Source organism: Cervus canadensis, chromosome 17 (assembly GCF_019320065.1).
Source record: "Cervus canadensis isolate Bull #8, Minnesota chromosome 17, ASM1932006v1, whole genome shotgun sequence".
Taxonomy (NCBI): domain Eukaryota; kingdom Metazoa; phylum Chordata; class Mammalia; order Artiodactyla; family Cervidae; genus Cervus; species Cervus canadensis.
Window position 1 is genome coordinate 52,197,301 of NC_057402.1, and position 17,154 is coordinate 52,214,454.

The following is a 17,154-nucleotide window of genomic DNA, read 5'->3' on the forward strand; positions in this document are numbered from 1 at the left end:
CCTTCTTTTAATTAATTTTTATTGGAGTATAGTTGTTTTACAATGTCGTGCTAGTGTCTGCTGGAGAGAAAAGTGAATCAGTTATACATGCACATATATCCCCTTTTTATGGGTTTCCTTCCCATTTAGGTCACCACAGAATATCGAGTAGAATTCCCTGTGCTATAACTTGTTACTTTTAAGAAAGAGCTTTTGTGGAATAGAAAAATCCAAGCCTGTCTAAGGCTAAACACACTTACACTATCAGAATCAGGCCCAGTTGTGTTACACACTTAGATTATTGGAAATACCCTACTTGTACTCTCTTTATCATATTGCCTTCTTCTGTGTCAAATTTCGAGCCCTAGCTAAAATAGAGTTTTGACACCACATTATCATAAATGTCCCGGAAGTGCTATCAAATGAAGAGTAAATACTTCCTGTTCTTAAGCTTTTGATTAAACACTTCATAAGAATTAGCTTACTCATTTCTCAAAACAACCCAATGAAAACAGAGACTGTAATTACTCCTATTTTACAGAGAAGAAAATTGAGACTTAGAGAAATGAAGTAACTGGCCTGATCTGATATTTCTAGCAAGGGGTGGAACTAGGTATCAATCAGGTGAGTCTGACATGCATGCAGGCTCCAAACCACAGGGTTGTGTGGTGCCTTCCTCAGCCCAGGCTCTGATAATACCACATCTTCTCTCCATAGCTGGACCTCACCCTGTGTGCTGTCCTCGGCCTCTGAACTCAGTCCTAACAGTCTCAGACCAGGGTTCAGAAGTCAACATCAATTCCTCCTGGTGGCTGGTCCAGCTCACAATGAACCCAGGACTTTTCTCAGCACACGCCCTTTTCCATGTCCTTCGGCATCTGCCTGAGCTACATCTTAGCGATGTGCCAAGCACATCCACTTCATCCATCCCTCCTCCCAAGTTCTCCCAAACTCCCACCTCTCCCTGCAGGACTGTGGTGTCTGGACTGCAGCTGTTTAGCTGGTGAGAAATGTCACTGTCAGAACTCTTCCACGTCCTAGCAGACAGACATTCCACACCAGCTGCTGTCCCTGCTCTGCCCCGTTACTCACTCTGGCTTCTCACCGGACTTTCCCTTGGTGCCTGCAGTTGGGTCTGCCCGCCCCAGCACCTGCTTCACTTCAGGACAGGAACTGGTTCTAACCCCAGTCCTTCTTGGTCTGGCTGTTTTTGGTGTCCTTGAGTGGTCTGCGTACATGCAAGCTCTGAGATATACAGTCATACTGAGCCCCATGTACTTCACGTCCCCCATTCCAGAAGTCAGAGGCAAGAAAGGACACTGGTCTTTCCTCTCCAAAGAACGTGCACCTCCAAAGAGAAGGGTGATTTAAGGAAGGATGACCAGCTTTCCCAGGCGGTACTAGTGGTAAAAAAACCCCACCTACCAATGCAGGAGATGTAAGAGATGCAAGTTCGATCCCTGGGTCAGGAAGATCCCCTGGATGTAGACACGGCAACCCACTCTAGTATTCTTGCCTGGAGAATCCCATGAACAAAGGAATCTGGCAGGCTATTGTCCATAGGGTCACAATGAGTCAGACCCAACTGAAGCGACTTAGTGCACAAGCATGCACAAGAAAATGAATAATTTAAGGAAAGATGGCCAGGCAAGGAAAGAGAAAACGAGTCCATTCCTGAGGCATTCTGTAAGTGACATCATAACAAGTTAATGTTTTCAGTGGTATCTTGATGGATATTCCCATGAATAGACCAAATGGATGTGGGGGAGAAGGGAGGGGATGAGGAAAGTCTGTCTGCCTTGGGTGAGTCCCAGGAGCACTTCAGACCACCGTTTCTCATCTCCAAATGCAGATTGTGAGAGTGGTTTGTCGAATCTAAAACAATGGTCAACACTGGAGAATTCCTGAAATTAACTTGGTATTAAATGTATACACTATTGATACTATGTGTAAAGTAAATAACTAATGAGAATCTACTGTATGGCATAGGAAACTCTACTCAACGCTCCGCGGTGACCTAAGTGGGAAGGAAATCCGAAAAACTGGGGATCAGTGTGTACGTACAGCTCACTTTGCCCTACAGTAGAAACTAACCCAGCACTGAAAAGCAACTAACCAAATAAAGTTAAATAAAATAAATAAAAGCAGAAAACCACAACTTAAACAAATTAGAAGTCCAGGGGTGACAGGCCCTACAAGAAATAAACATCATTTTTAAAAAAATTTTATTTTTTATTGATGTTTAGTTAATTTATAATACTGAAACATCATTTTCTTAATTAGCATGATTTCAGTTTGGACCCTATAGGGTACCTAAATGCCTCATATGAGTATGCTTGCCATCATGTCTTAGATTCTTCCTTTAAACTTACTTGAATTTTTCTTTGAACAAGAAAATGGAAAAGCATTTTAAGAACAATTTCTTTGGTCCTCATCTTAGTGTATTCATATGTCTGCTTTAAACATTTAAAGGAGAAAGTATCTGGAGAATAATTAAATTGTATCTGGTGGGATAGTTACCCCCTGATGGGAGAGTAGATGGAATTGGGGGATTTTAAGCAACCCTAAGAATATAATACCATGCTACTGAGCAACAAAAATCCTGCCTGATTTGTAAATTTGTGTTTCCATGGCAACACAAGTGTGTAGTTAAATAATCCTCACTCGTCTAGGACTGAATTCCAGCAACTCGTCCTAAACCTTCATCCTATTCTAATCCACAGCTGTTGCCATGGAAATGATCAGATAAGATTCAGTCCTGGAGGCAGATGGGCTCATGTTGGAAGCTAAGTCCTGGCCTACATATATAGCCCCCTGAAATATTAGGTTTTGTTTTGATTTGTTTTTCCCTAATCTTTGAATCCCAGAAAACAGCTGCCTCCATTGAAAGGTAGTGCAGTACAATGTCACAAAAGTCGTTCATGGGGTCTGGGCATCTGGCACAAATAGGAAAAAGCTGATTCCAAAATACTGCTGAGGAATGGAGAAACTGGAAACGCTTTCCTTTGACTCATTTTTGGAAACTTGGTCTGAAAGAGCATCACCCCAGGGGTTTTCTCTCGGGAGTCTACATCACAGAAATTATTTTCTCAGTCTGTGTCCCCACCCCAGGAGGAGAGTAGGTCACACCAGGCCACTCCCTGGGCTTTGCCAGTGCAGGAGGGGCCGCTTCATTCTTCATTGTTCACGAGGGGTTTCTGTTTTCATGGTTGATGGCAGTTTATAACACATCTCCGGGGTTCACTCTGGTTGTGTCAGCAACGACCTTAAAATGTGTGTGCTGCCTCCAACAACATCCTTGTATCATGTGCATTCTCTCAAACAGATTCTTTGGGGAGATTTAAATTTAAATAATTGTTTCTAGGTAATGTCCCAATGAAGTTATGTTTTGTTGAAAACAGAAAGAAGTAGCACCTTGTCTCTTTGGTTTGAACAGTGTGATTTCATAGGTTGTGGTCTTTGCCACATGCTTCACTTGGGGCGGGGGTTGAAGCGAGTGTGCCTTTCATTAAGGCAGATCTCCTGTCATGTGTGAGCCCTGATACATCATATGAGAACAGGACAAAGCTCAGAGCAAAATTTACCGAATCCTAGAAGGGAAGGATTCGTGCAGCCTTCCCATTACACAGCCCACACAGGTATACAGCTTACGTGGGTATGTAGCCTACCATTCATGCGCATCTCAGACAATTCCATTACGGGGAGCAGTTTTCAGATGCAGAAGTTGAGATGAAGGTTTTCAATGCCTCACAGCTTAGGGACCCTTCCCACTCTGCCACTGGTTTAACAAACAGCCCAAGAGTCCCGGCTAGCTTTCCTTTCAGTCTCCTTATCCCAGGCAGCTCCAGCTGAGTTCCTATACAGTCAGTCCCCTACATACGAACGAGTTCTGTTCCAAGAGTGCATTTATAAGTCCAATTTGTTCAGAAGTCCAACAATGTTAGCCAGGGTGTCCAACTAACACAATTGGCTATGTAACACTGTACTGTAATAGGTTTGTAATACATTTCACACAAATAATACATGAAAAATAAACACAAGAGACAAAGAAGACATCTTTAATCTTATGGTACAGGACCTTGAGAAGTACAGTAGTTGCTACAACAGCCGTCACACAGGGCTGGCATCGAGTGAACAGGCAGGAAGAGTTACTGATGGAGGAGGGAGAGGAAGCGGGAGATGGGAGAGCTGAAGGGTTGTTGCAATAGGAGAAGGAGGGCAAGCTGTGATTTCGCTCATGCCTCACATTAATGAAACACACATTCACATTTTTGAAACTTTGCAACCTGAGCATTTGTATATATAGGATTTACTGTGCTGTAGTCTTTATTGCTTATTCCCTCTTAGAAGTTTTACTCATACTTGCTATACATCACTTCATAAGTTTGCAGTGACATATAATTTGTTCACCAAACACCTGTTGAATTAGTATATGTGTTACAGGACTGGAGACAGGGCAGAAGGTTTGGAATAAGAAGCCACCGTTCATCTTGTTCTATGACACCTTTCATCACAGTTACAGAGCAAGAGAGTGACAGCTTTTAGAGCCTGCTTAGCTCTTTCTGGGAAAGTTGTATATTTTAGGAGGTAAAGGCTATGCTTTTCAATGACATGAAATAGAATTTCGTTCTTGCTCTTCTTCTCTCAGCTTCCATAATTGTAAGTGATGTTGAAGAGAGACAAGAGCTGAATGGTTTCTCACATGAAAAATAAAGTGAAAAATGTGAACTGAAAGCTTGCCATGAAGGTAGGATTTCTGTGGTTCTCACCAGTTCTACAAAGTTGCTTTCTATTTCACTGAGCAACAATGTAGCTAGGTAGCCTACTGTTCATGCCAAAACACAGCAAGAGGCACTTCCCTGGTGGCCCAGAGGTTAAGACTCCATACTCTCAATGCAGGCAGCCAGGGCTCCACCCCTGCTCAGGGAACTAGATCCCACATGCCGCAACTAAGAGTTCACAAGCTGGAATGAAGTATCCTGAGTGCCGCATTTAAGACCCAGCACAGCCAAATAAATAAATATCTAAAAAATAAAAATAAACAGTGTGTGTGCTCAATCCCTAAGTCATATCTGACTCTGCGACTCCATGGACTGTAGCCCGCCAGGCTCCTCTCTCCATGAGGGTTCTCCAGGCAAGAGGACTGGAGAAGGATGCCACGCCCTCCTCTCCAGGGGATCTTCCTGACCTAGGGATCGAACCCGTGTCTCCTGGGTCACCTGCATTGGCACGTGGATTCTTTACCACTGAGCTGCCTGGGAGGCTCCTAAAAATGAACAGAGCATGAGCCAGTGCAGACAGCTTTCTGGTGCCCAGTATGCCCAGTGTCCTACTTGTGTTCATTCAAACACTGGGGACACCCTGTCCTACTGAAGCTGAAGTCTATCTAATTTCAAAGAATACTCTTCATGTGCAGGAATATGTACTTACTACTATGATGGGGAATCATGTCACTTCCACATCCATGAGATGCTCTGATGGGAAGTTCGCCGTTAACTGGAGGAAAACGGTTCCACATGTGGCCATGCCAAGGGTCTGTCTTCAAGTTCTCCCTCTCTGGACCAGATCAGGTTCCAAATCCCCACTAATGCACCCCTGAGTATCTCTCAGTTTCACCCTCTCCCAAGCCACCATCAAATCTAATACAATTATATTGGTCTTGGTTCATCTCCCAGATCCCCTCTTAGACCCATTTAGGGCAGGGCCAAGCAATGTTGTTATTGCTATTTTAAATCCACCTAAATCTGATCTGATCCTTGTCTTGTTTAAAACCTTTCAATGACTCATCTCTGCCTTGGACTAAAATCCAGAACCTTCGCATGGCTCTGCATGGAGTAACATGGAGTTTCATAGCCCTGGGCAGTGCTGGGGGCTGTAGCTTCTTGCTCTCTGGTACCTCTCATTTTTAGAAAGAGCTGTTTGTCCTCAGCTGAGGTTTAGCCATGGCTGACAAGGAAGATCCCAGAGTTTCAAGCACTCACTGAGACTTTACCTCAAGCCACGAAGAGATATAACAGGTTGGCTGCCGAAATGATGCATCTGAGCCACAAGCTTGCTATCTGATCTCTTTCAAGAATCCAGGTGCTCCCCAAATCAGGTGCCAGCTACACATCTAAGAGGCAGTGCGTGCAGCCACGGCAGGCTCTCCATCATTGTCCAGCAATTCCACACACTGGGCAAAGGGCAGTTATTTATAAATACTCTGTTCCTAATAAACTCTCAGTGGAGCCACGGCCCTTTAGTCACACAATACATCATCTTTCCAGGGTCCCTGTGCCTACATCCTCTCCCCTTCTCTCTGCTCTTTGTCTCCTGGTTGCAGTGCTGAGGGTTTACGGCCATGGGAGCACCTCTTTCCATGCAAAGGACAAGAAGGCCAAGTAGGTGTGACCTTGTCACCTGCCTCTGCATCATTCTGACTTATCTGCTAACTAGACCAAAAGCAATTAGATGGGCAGATCCTTCCTTTTTAAGCTTGTTACAGAATTGCTCAGAGCTCCTACATCTTCCCAAAGAAACTGTGAAACCCTCGTCACATCACTGAAACCCCTTTCCCATCGGGACCAGCCTGCTCCTGAAATCTCATTTTTTTAAAAAGCTTGATGGTGCCACGTCAGGGTCTGGATAGAATCCAGAATCCAGAGGCACTTAAAAATGGGGCCAACTTTCTGGGAATAAAGTTAACTAAGCCATTTTTGTTCTTTTTAATCTCACTGTGTGGACTCACCTGTTACTCAGAAGGAGGATCTGGGAGCTTCTTCATGCTCACATATCTTCACTGGAAATTGAAGAGGGGTCCGGGTTAAAGTGATTTCTTTTACCCTCACCACTAACTCCCAGTTCCGACTAGTTCCTCATTCAAACATGCAGTGAGCACCTGCTGTATGTCATCCTGGCTTCTGGAAGCCTGGAGATGAAAGAAAGACACTGTTTATGCCCCCAGGCTGTCCCAGTTCAGGACAAGATACAGAGAAGGGTGCCCGCAGAGTTGTACAAATAGAAGGACCACCCTCCCTGAAGGACCTTACTGCCTGGATCAGGGCTGCTAATACTCAGCCACTGGTCACTTGTGGACATTGAGCCCTTGAAATGTAACTGAGGGACTGCATTTGTAATTTTCTTCAATTCCAATTAACTTTAAAACCAATTCTTCCTCCTGTGAACATGCACACATATGCTCAGTCGTGTCTGACTCTTTGTGACCCCCTGGGCTGTAGCCCACCAGGCTCCTCTGTCCATGGGATTTCCCAGGCAAGAATACTGGAGCGGGTTGCCATTTCCTTCTCCCATACTTGATTCTATTACTGGAAAACTTTAAGTGTGCTTGAAACAACTCGGGAAGGTGAGTCTCCTTTTTAAACTCTATGTGCTTAGTCACTTAGTTGTGTCTGACTCTTTACCACCCCATGGACTGTAGCCCGCCAGGCTCTTTTGTCCATGGGGATTCTCCAGGCAAGAATACCGGAGTGGGTTGCCATGCCCTCCTTCAGGGGATCTTCCCAACCCAGGAATCGAACCCAGATCTCCTGCATTTCAGGCAGATTCTTTGCCAGCTGAGCCACCAGGGAAGCCCTTTCGAACTCTAAATGTTATGAAATATAAGCATGAATCAAGTATTTCCAATGAAAGTTTAGCATTCAAATTGAGATGTGCTTTAAGTGTAAGAGACACAGAGTTTCTAAGACTTAGTATGAAAGGAAGAATAATGAATATGATGTAAAATGAATAATGTATCTGTTTCTCAAATGATAATGCCTTGGCTATGTTGGATTAAATAAAAGACATTATTAAAATTAATCACCTAAGGTTTATAGTTTTCCTTTTTAAAATGTGGTTACTAGAAAATTGAAAGTGACATCTGTGGCATAGATAATACTGGATAATGGTGCTCTAGAAGAAGAGATAGTCAAGGAAACAGAAAATTAAAATGTAATGGGTTAAGTGTGAGATAGAGAAGTAAGGGACAGATAGGTGGGGTATTCCAGGGGATAGGATGGGTAGGAGTTCATAGGCCTAAGAAATTAGAGAAGAGAAAAATGAGAGTCCCAGCTAGATAGATGCCTTGACATGGGCAAAGACATGGAAGTATAGACAAATCTCCTACATCAATAATGTAAGTGAATTAAAAACAATTTAAATGGGATAGGTGGTGAGAAAGGTGGAATGAGAAATTGAAGGACCTTGTATACCAAATTAAGGGACCTGAGCGTTAATCTAAAGATGATGAGGGGCCATTGAAATACTTAAAGGAAAGAAATGGCATCTTCAGAGCTGCATTCTAAAGAGATCTCCCTAACAGCCATGTGAAAAATGGATGGCCCTGTAGACACCCCTCCATCTAAAGAGAGCAAGGCTGAAATCCCGGGGTCCCGCTAGAAGGCATGCTAAGGGAAGAGCAAGAGGAAAGGAAGGAACCACACAGTTTGCTGCTATGCTATAAGGATGATGAAGTCATTTAGAAATGAAAAAGGAATTTGATATTGTAGTTCATGTTACTTCCTTTTCTGAAAAAGATCTAGTCCTTCTTAGAAAGTGCAGACCCAACTTGTAAAAACAAACACACATATTTAAGAAGGCAAGTTACAATCGGAGAGCCCTGAAAATATGAGCTTCTGACAAACCAAATCAATTAATTTATACCCTGGGGCATGAAAAATGCAATTACAAAAAGACGAAAAAAACTGGCCGTGTTGTGAAGACAGATTTTCCAGGATTACATCCAACCTTGATGCTGCTCGGATCCTGGTGATCTGACTGCTCTGTGTGGGGGGGCCTCCCTTTCATGTTTCAGGCCTTGGGACTCTCCAGGCAAATGCCTTTGAATACAAATATTTCAGTTCTTCCTTGGAACTCTCACTAGTTTCTGACTTCATTATTAGCTCAAACCTCAATTCATTATTCATTTACTTTTACTTCCCTACCAGGAGGTCAGAGGGTATTTTTTAATAAGGAAATGTAAATTGCTGTATTTCTGTTTTTTCCATTAAATGCCAACCACTTGAAAATTATGTGTTATTCTACGTCTCCCAAGAAAGATTGAATGAATCAGAATTAAAGATGTGTAAAATGCCTCAGGCCTCTTAGAAGAATAATGTTCTACAAGCATAACATAGAAATATATATTTATAAGTACCACAGAAAATTGCCCTGGGTTTAATCAACACAAATGGTCACCAGTTATCAGGCAGTTCTTCTTGGACAGGTTGGGGGCAGAAGTCAGACGGCCTGGTCTCCATCTTGCTGTGTGTCTGGCCTCGATGCCAAATGGGCCATTCGCTTAATGGCCCTGGGCTTGCATTTCCTGGTGTGTGAAATTAAAATAATAATATCTGCCCTCTATACTTCAGGGGGCTAGTGGTAAAATCAAATAAAATATCTTCTACAAAACCAATTGGAAACTAGACACTTTTCATTGCACATCACCAGAACTGGCACATGTTTGAGGACAATAATTAAGATTATGGTGGCTGGTGCTGTTGCTTTATTTCTCCAACTTCAGCTCATACTCTGCATACGGCCCATCACAGGTTTTCAATAAATATTGTTGAATGGAACCATTCTTTCTCGGGGAGTTCTTTTTATGACAGTGTTTTGAGAGATCCCCCTCCATATACTTCTTCTTTTCATGAATTATTTTTTAAATTTATTTTTATTTTATTGCTATTTTTAGATTTGTATTGTAGTATAATTGCTTTACAATGCTTTGCATTAGTCTCTGCTATACAACAGAGTGAATCAACTATATGTATACACATACCCCTTCCCTCTTAAACCTCTCTCCCACCTTCTCCATCCCACCCATCGAGGTCATCACAGAGCACCAAGTTAAGCTCCCCATGTTATCCAGCAGGTTTCCACTAGCTATCTATTTTACATGAAAGCTTCTACACAGAGGAGAAAACTACAAGCAAGATGAAAAGACAACTCTCAGAATGGGAGAAAATATTTGCAAACTAAGCAACTGACATGATAAAATATACAAACAGCTCCTGCAACTCAATATTAAAACAACAAACAACCCAATCAAAAAAAAAAAAATGAGCATAAGACCTAAATAGACATTTCTCCAAAAAAGACATACATCTGGCCAAGAGGTATATGAAAAGATGCACAACATCTGCCCCATTAATTATGAGAGCATTGCAAATCAAAACTACAATGAGGTATCACCTCACATCAGTCAGAATCAGTTCAGTTCCATTCAGTCACTCAGTCGTGTCCAATTCTTTGTGACCCCATGGACTGCAGCACGCCAGGCCTCCTTGTCCATCACCAGCTCCTGGAGTTTACTCAAACTCATGTCCACTGAGTCAGTGATGCCATCCAACCATCTCATCCTCTGCCATCCCCTTCTCCTTCTGCCTTCAATCTTTCCCAGCATCAGAGTCTTTTCAAAGGAGTTAGTTCTTTGCATCAGATGGCCAAAGTATTGAAGTTTCAGCTTCAGCATCAGTCCTTCCAATGAATATTCAGGACTGATTTCCTTTAGGATGGACTGGTTGGATCTCCTTGCTGTCCAAGGGACTCTCAAAAATCTTCTCCAACACCACAGTTCAAAAGCATCAATTCTTCGGTGCTCAGCTTTCTTTAGAGTCCAACTCTCACATCCATACATGACTACTGGAAAAGCCATAGCTTTGACTAGATGGACCTTTGTTGGCAACGCTTTGTTGTCTCAGCTTTTTAATATGCTGTCTAGGTTGGTCATAACTTTTCTTCCAAGGAGCATCTTTTAATTTCATCTGCCCCCCAAAATAAAGTCTGTCACTGTTTCCCACTGTTTCCCCATCTATTTGCCATGAAGTGATGGGACTAATCAGAATGGCCATCATCAAAAAATCTACAAACAATAAATGCTGGAGAGGGTATGGAGAGAAGGGAACACTCTTGGTGGGAATGTAAATTGACATAGCTCCTGTGGAGAACAGTAGGGATGTTCCTTTCATGAATTCTTAAAGCCATCTTCCTTCATCTCCAATTTGTGCACCTTAGTCTTTGATTTTTCAAAGCTGGCTTTCTGTGCTAATTTCTCTCCCAGAACCTTTCTTTTAAACCCCACTTCTGGTTGAGGGCTGCCTCAAATTTGCTCTCATTTATGGCTTTCTCTGTCATTTGAACTTTGTTTCCTGCTCCTTCCCATCTGAGTTCTAGGAAATCTGTGTTCTCCTTCTTTTGTTGTTGTTGCTTAGTCACTAAATTATTGTCCGACTCTTTTGTGACCCCATGGACTGTAGCCTGCCAGTCTACAGAGGACTGTAGACTCCTCTGTCCATGGGATTCTCCACGCAAGAATACCAGAATGGGTTGCCATTTCCTTTTCCAGGACATCTTTCCTAACCCAGGGATCAAACCTGTGCCTCCTGCATTGCAGGCAGATTATTTACCACTGAGCCACCTGTGAAGCCTCTTCTATTCACAGACCCACAAATGGCTTTGAAAATGTCAGTTCTCACTTAAACTCATCTGCTGCTTTTTCTGGATTCTTCTTTTTCCTTTTTTCCCCTATATCAGCAAATCCTTCACTTTATTGTCAGTGGAACTTTTTCTTTTTTACACAGTTCAACTTAACACCACTGTAATCTTTCTCATCACATGGTTTCCTTTTTGGGTAAACCCATTATTTTGACACAGTTTATAGCCTCCTTCCTTTCCTTACCTTCAGTAGACAGCTCTTATTTAATACTAGGCTTCATGTTGATTGTTTTCTTCAAGGTTAGAACCACTACTGATGCTATCATATTTTATGATTACACAGTATCTGGTCTTCAAGAACTTCTAGAAGTACGATGCATTTTGGAAAGAGTGAAAGAGATGGGGCAGACCACCATTTCTAAAGCACAATTGATGCTTACTGGGAACTTGAATAGCATCGCAATCTGTGCCCTGAAGTGTTAATTAGCCCCTTGCCTCACCAGATGGGCTGCATTTCCAGACTGCTGGAGTACATGTACTTTCATATATTTATTCTGGCTATTCACCGCTTTGCTTAGTGTTATCCCATTGTTCCAATACTTTGGCCACCTGCTGCAAAGAGCTGACTCATTGGAAAAGACCCTGATGCTGGGAAAGATTGAAGGCAGGAGGAGAAGGGGGCAACAGAGGATGAGATGGTTGGATGGCATCACTGACTCAATGGACATGAGTTTGAGCAAAACTCTGGAAGACAGTGAAGGACAAGGAAGCCTGGCATGCTGCAGTTTGTGGGGTCACAAAGATTTGGACATGACTTAGTGACTGAACAACAACAACAAAAAATCCCATCGTTCTAGGCCAGCCAAAGGACAAAAAGAGATGATGGAGAACCTAGTTACAATAGTAATAACTATAATAATATTACTAAATGCTTCACCAGACAAGTCAGATATTCTTCTAAACACTTTATATATGTTAGCTCATTTTATCCTCCAACAATTCTATGAAGCGAGCGCAGTATCTCAGTATTATGGAGAGTCAAGCACTGAGTTTAAATAACTTGCCCAAGTGGCACCACTAGTAAGAGATGGCACATAAAAAAGGCACAAAAGTCAAATTTAGTTCCCAGTTGTGTCTGCAAGAGGTTGGTCTGCTCGTCCCAATGGGTTTACACCATCTCGTAGCATGTGTTGGGGAAGGTGGTCCCTGGCAATGTGGTGATTATGTCCAATGGAGGGCAGTTGTAAGGGCCAGAGGAAAATGGATTTGTGAACAAAAATTGCAAAATGAAAGGAAAAAACTTTTTTGTGACCAGTTGTAAGAAGATCAAAGTTTCAGGTTTCCTTACATACCATCACAGTGGGACAGGAGTAATTTCTGATGAAAGTGCTACAATACGATCTTAAATCCATGGACTGCACAGGTCAAATGGTAGTGGCCAGTTCACACTGATGACCAAAGGGAATCATCGTTATGGATCTACAGTCCACAGTGACTGGACCTGTGATATCAACTCCATAGTGATTTCACTACCTGAAATTTCTTTCTGTTTCCATGGGTTACTTTGGATTGATAAGCAGGAAATAGCAGAAGAAAGGAATTGATTGACACAATGGAATGTATAAGCCATGCATATTAAGTCATCCTAAATATTCTTCAAAAACCATGAATTGAATAAGGTCTTCTACAAGGAAACTCGCGGCCATTACTCAAACATTTCTATACCACTCAGTGGTGATGTCCCTTCCACGATCATAATGACAACCATTTCTGAAGATTTTCCCAATCTTGTCCCAGTTGGGACACCCCCATTCACCCTTTATGTTCCTGCTCACCAAATACCGCTTAGGAAAATCTTTCCTTACTTTCCCCAAGCTGTATGATGTGCACCCTTCTCTGCAACCCGTGGCGTTTTGTGCTTCCTTATGACAGCAGTCAGCTTACTGCCTTATAACCCTTCATTTATAAACAGCATTGCTGTCAGTAGATTGTGTTTTCTGGACAGCAACCCTATTGTATAGAATCTATATGATAGACCTTTAGTACTCAGAGAAAGGATTACCATGCTGCAAATAGTCAAAAAATAGAGGATAGATGAATGGAAACATGAATAAACAAATAAATAAGTGGGTCAACCTTCACTCTACCTTTTTTCTTTTTTCATTTATTTTTATTAGTTGGAGGCTAATTATCCCACAATATTGTAGTGGGTTCTGTCATACATTGACATGAATCAGCCATGGATTTACATGTATTCCCCATCCCGATCCCCCCTCCCACCTCCCTCTCCACCCGATTCCTCTGGGTCTTCCCAGTGCACCAGGCCCGAGCACTTGTCTCATGCATCCCACCTGGGCTGGTAATCTGTTTCACTATAGATAATATACATGTTTCAATGCTGTTCTCTCAAAACATCCCACCCTCGCCTTCTCCCACAGAGTCCAAAAGTCTGTTCTGTACATCTGTGTCTACCTTTCAACTATTTAAAATTACCTATTCAAACCATAGGCGTGCCAGGGTTTGATTAGAAAGAAAGAATCACAATGAATGAACTAGAATAAAAGATTTATATAAGAATTGGACCTTACACAATTGTGAATGCTGATTAAGCAGTCTATGTAAAGTCATTGCTTCTATATCTGAGGAGAAGGCTGCAGCCAGCAGTGCAGGCAGTTGGGAGGGAAAGTAGACATGAAGTGGGTGAAACAAGGACAAACTGGGACCCATGAGAACAGATTGGAATGCACGTCTGCCTGCAACCTCAATCAGTCAGTTCAGTTCAGCCACTCAGTCGTGTCCGACTCTTTGTGACCCCATGAATCGCAGCATGCCAGGCCTCCCTGTCCATCACCAACTCCCAGAGTTTACTCAAACCCATGCCCATTGAGTCAGTGATGCCATCCAGCCATCTCATCCTCTGTCGTCCCCTTCTCCTCCTGCCCCCAATCCCTCCCAGCATCAGGGTCTTTTCCAGTGAGTCAACTCTTCGCATGAGGTGGCCAAAGTACTGGAGTTTCAGCTTCAGCATCAGGCCTTCCAATGAACACCCAGGACTGATCTCCTTTAGGATGGACTGGTTGGATCTCCTTGCAGTCCAAGGGACTCTCAAGAGTCTTCTCCAACACCACAGTTCAAAAGCATCAATTTTTCGGTGCTCGGTTTTCTTCACAGTCCAAATCTCACATCCATACATGACCACAGGAAAAACCATAGCCCTGACCAGACGGACCTTTGTTGGCAAAGTAATGTCTATGCTTTTTAATATGCTATCTAGGTTGGTCATAACTTTCCTTACAAGGAGTAAGCGTGTTTTAATTTCATGGCTGCAGTCACCTTCTGCAGTGATTTTGGAGCCCAAACAAATAAAGTCTGACACTGTTTCCACTGTCTCCCCATCTATTTCCCATGAGGTGATGGGACCAGATGCCATGATCTTAGTTTTCTGAATGTTGAGCTTTAAGCCAACTTTTTCACTCTCCTCTTTCACTTTCATTAAGAGGCTTTTTAGTTCCTCCTCACTCTCTGCCATAAGGGTGGTGTCATCTGCATATCTGAGGTTATTGATATTATATTTCCCCCGGCAATCTTGATTCCAGCTTGTGCTTCTTCCAGCCCAGTGTTTCTCATGATGTGCTCTGCATATAAGTTAAATAAGCAGGGTGACAATATACAGCCTTGACATACTCTTTTTCCTATTTGGAACCAGTCTGTTGTTCCATGTCCAGTTCTAACTGTTGCTTCCTGACCTGCATACAGGTTTCTCAAAAGGCAGGTCAGGTAGTCTGATATCCCCATCTCTTTCAGAACTTTCCACTGTTTCTTGTGATCCACGCAGTCAAAGGCTTTGGCATAGTCAATAAAGCAGAAATAGATGTTTTTCCGGAACTCTCTTGCCTTTTCGATAGGCAAAAAATGATAGGATACTGAAAGAGGAACTCCCCAGTCGGTAGGTGCCCCATATGCTACTGGAGATCAATGGAGAAATAACTCCAGAAAGAATGAAGGGATGGAGCCAAAGCAAAAACAATACCTAGCTGTGGGTGTGACTGGTGATAGAAGCAAGGTCCAATGCTATAAAGAGCAATATTGCATAAGAACCTGAAATGTTAGGTCCATGAATCAAGGCAAATTGGAAGTGGTCAAACAGGAGATGGCAAGAGTCAATGTTGACATTCTAGGAATCAGCGAGGTAAAATGGACAGGAATGGGTGAATTTACCTCAGATGACCATTATATCTACTACTGTGGGCAGGAATCCCTTAGAAGAAATGGAGTAGCCATCATGGTCAACAAAAGAGTTCTAAATGCAGTACTTGGATGCAATCTCAAAAATGACAGAATGATCTCTGTTTCCAAGGCAAACCATTCAATATCACTGTAATCCAAGCCTATGCCCCAACCAGTAATGCTGAAGAAGCTGAAGTTGAACAGTTCTACGAAGACCTACAAGACCTTTTAGAACTAACACCCAAAAAAAAGATGTCCTTTTCATTATAGGGGACTGGAATGCAAAAGTAGGAAGTCAAAAAACACCTGAAGTAACAGATAAATTTGGCCTTGGAGTACAGAACGAAGCAGTGCAAAGGCTAATAGAGTTTTGCCAAGAGAACGCACTGGTCATAGCAAACACCCTCTTCCAACAATACAAGAGAAGACTCTACACGTGGACATCAGCAGATGGTCAACACCAACCTCAATAATGCATGATATTGTGGTGCCTTTCTACCATGGAGTTGTAAGCATATCCTGGCCAAGATTCAAAGCAGCTGACACAGGAGATCCAGCTCAAGCCGAAGGACAGGACTGATGCTCCAGGCCAACAAGGCAAGATGACAGATCATGGGCTACACTCTTGCCTGATGATCTTACAGATGTGGCACTAGATTGTCTCATGGCCAACCCTCACCGGCAACCATGGAATAAGGACAGGATTCTGAGAGAGGCAGTTCCAGCTTAGCCAAGTCTACACTGGACGGAGCCACCACTGTAGGCATACTATCATAGCCTACCCAAAGTGAGACCCAAGAGCCATTTTGCTGTTTGAGTTTCCTACTTAGGTAGGGCCCACGCGAATGAGAAGGAGAGAATTAGAAGAGCCAGAGATTGCAATCACCAGGCAGCTATGGTAGATTGCATTATGGGCTCCAGTTTCTCAACCGTCTTTGCATCTACACACTTGCATGCCTCATGGGACACAGGTTGTACTTTCCTGAGCCTTGACTTTGGGCATGGCTGTGAAACTGACTTTGGCCAATAACATAAGGGTGGAAAAGATAATGAAGTAGGTCTGTCTTAAGAGGCTACCCCTGCTTCCACTTGTTCTCTTGCTGTTTTCTGTCTTTGTGAGAAGATCCTAAGAGGGGAATTGGAAAGCATGGAATAGGGCCATCCTCCACTGCAGATGCATGAGTAATGACCACTCGGTTTTAAGCTCTGTTTTGGAGTTGTTTGTTACACAACAACAGTTCATCAATACAACTCAAAGCAGAAAGAAGGAGGCTCCCATTGGAAGTCTCTCTCTAAGAGCTGTAGCTTAGCACCTGTGTGAGTATCACTATCAGCCGCAGTTCTCCATCGAGCAGTCCTAGTGCTTTGGTGCAGCCTTGCCATTGATTTACGCAACGAGCCCTGTGGGGTAGGGAGTGCGCAGTGTGTGGGAAAGAAGGTTAACTCTGATGTGGGCCACCTCTGGCCAGCCGTGGCACAAGAGAGATGCACGTTGATCAGTAGCCACAGCCTGCAAATTAGGTGAAGCTGAAATAA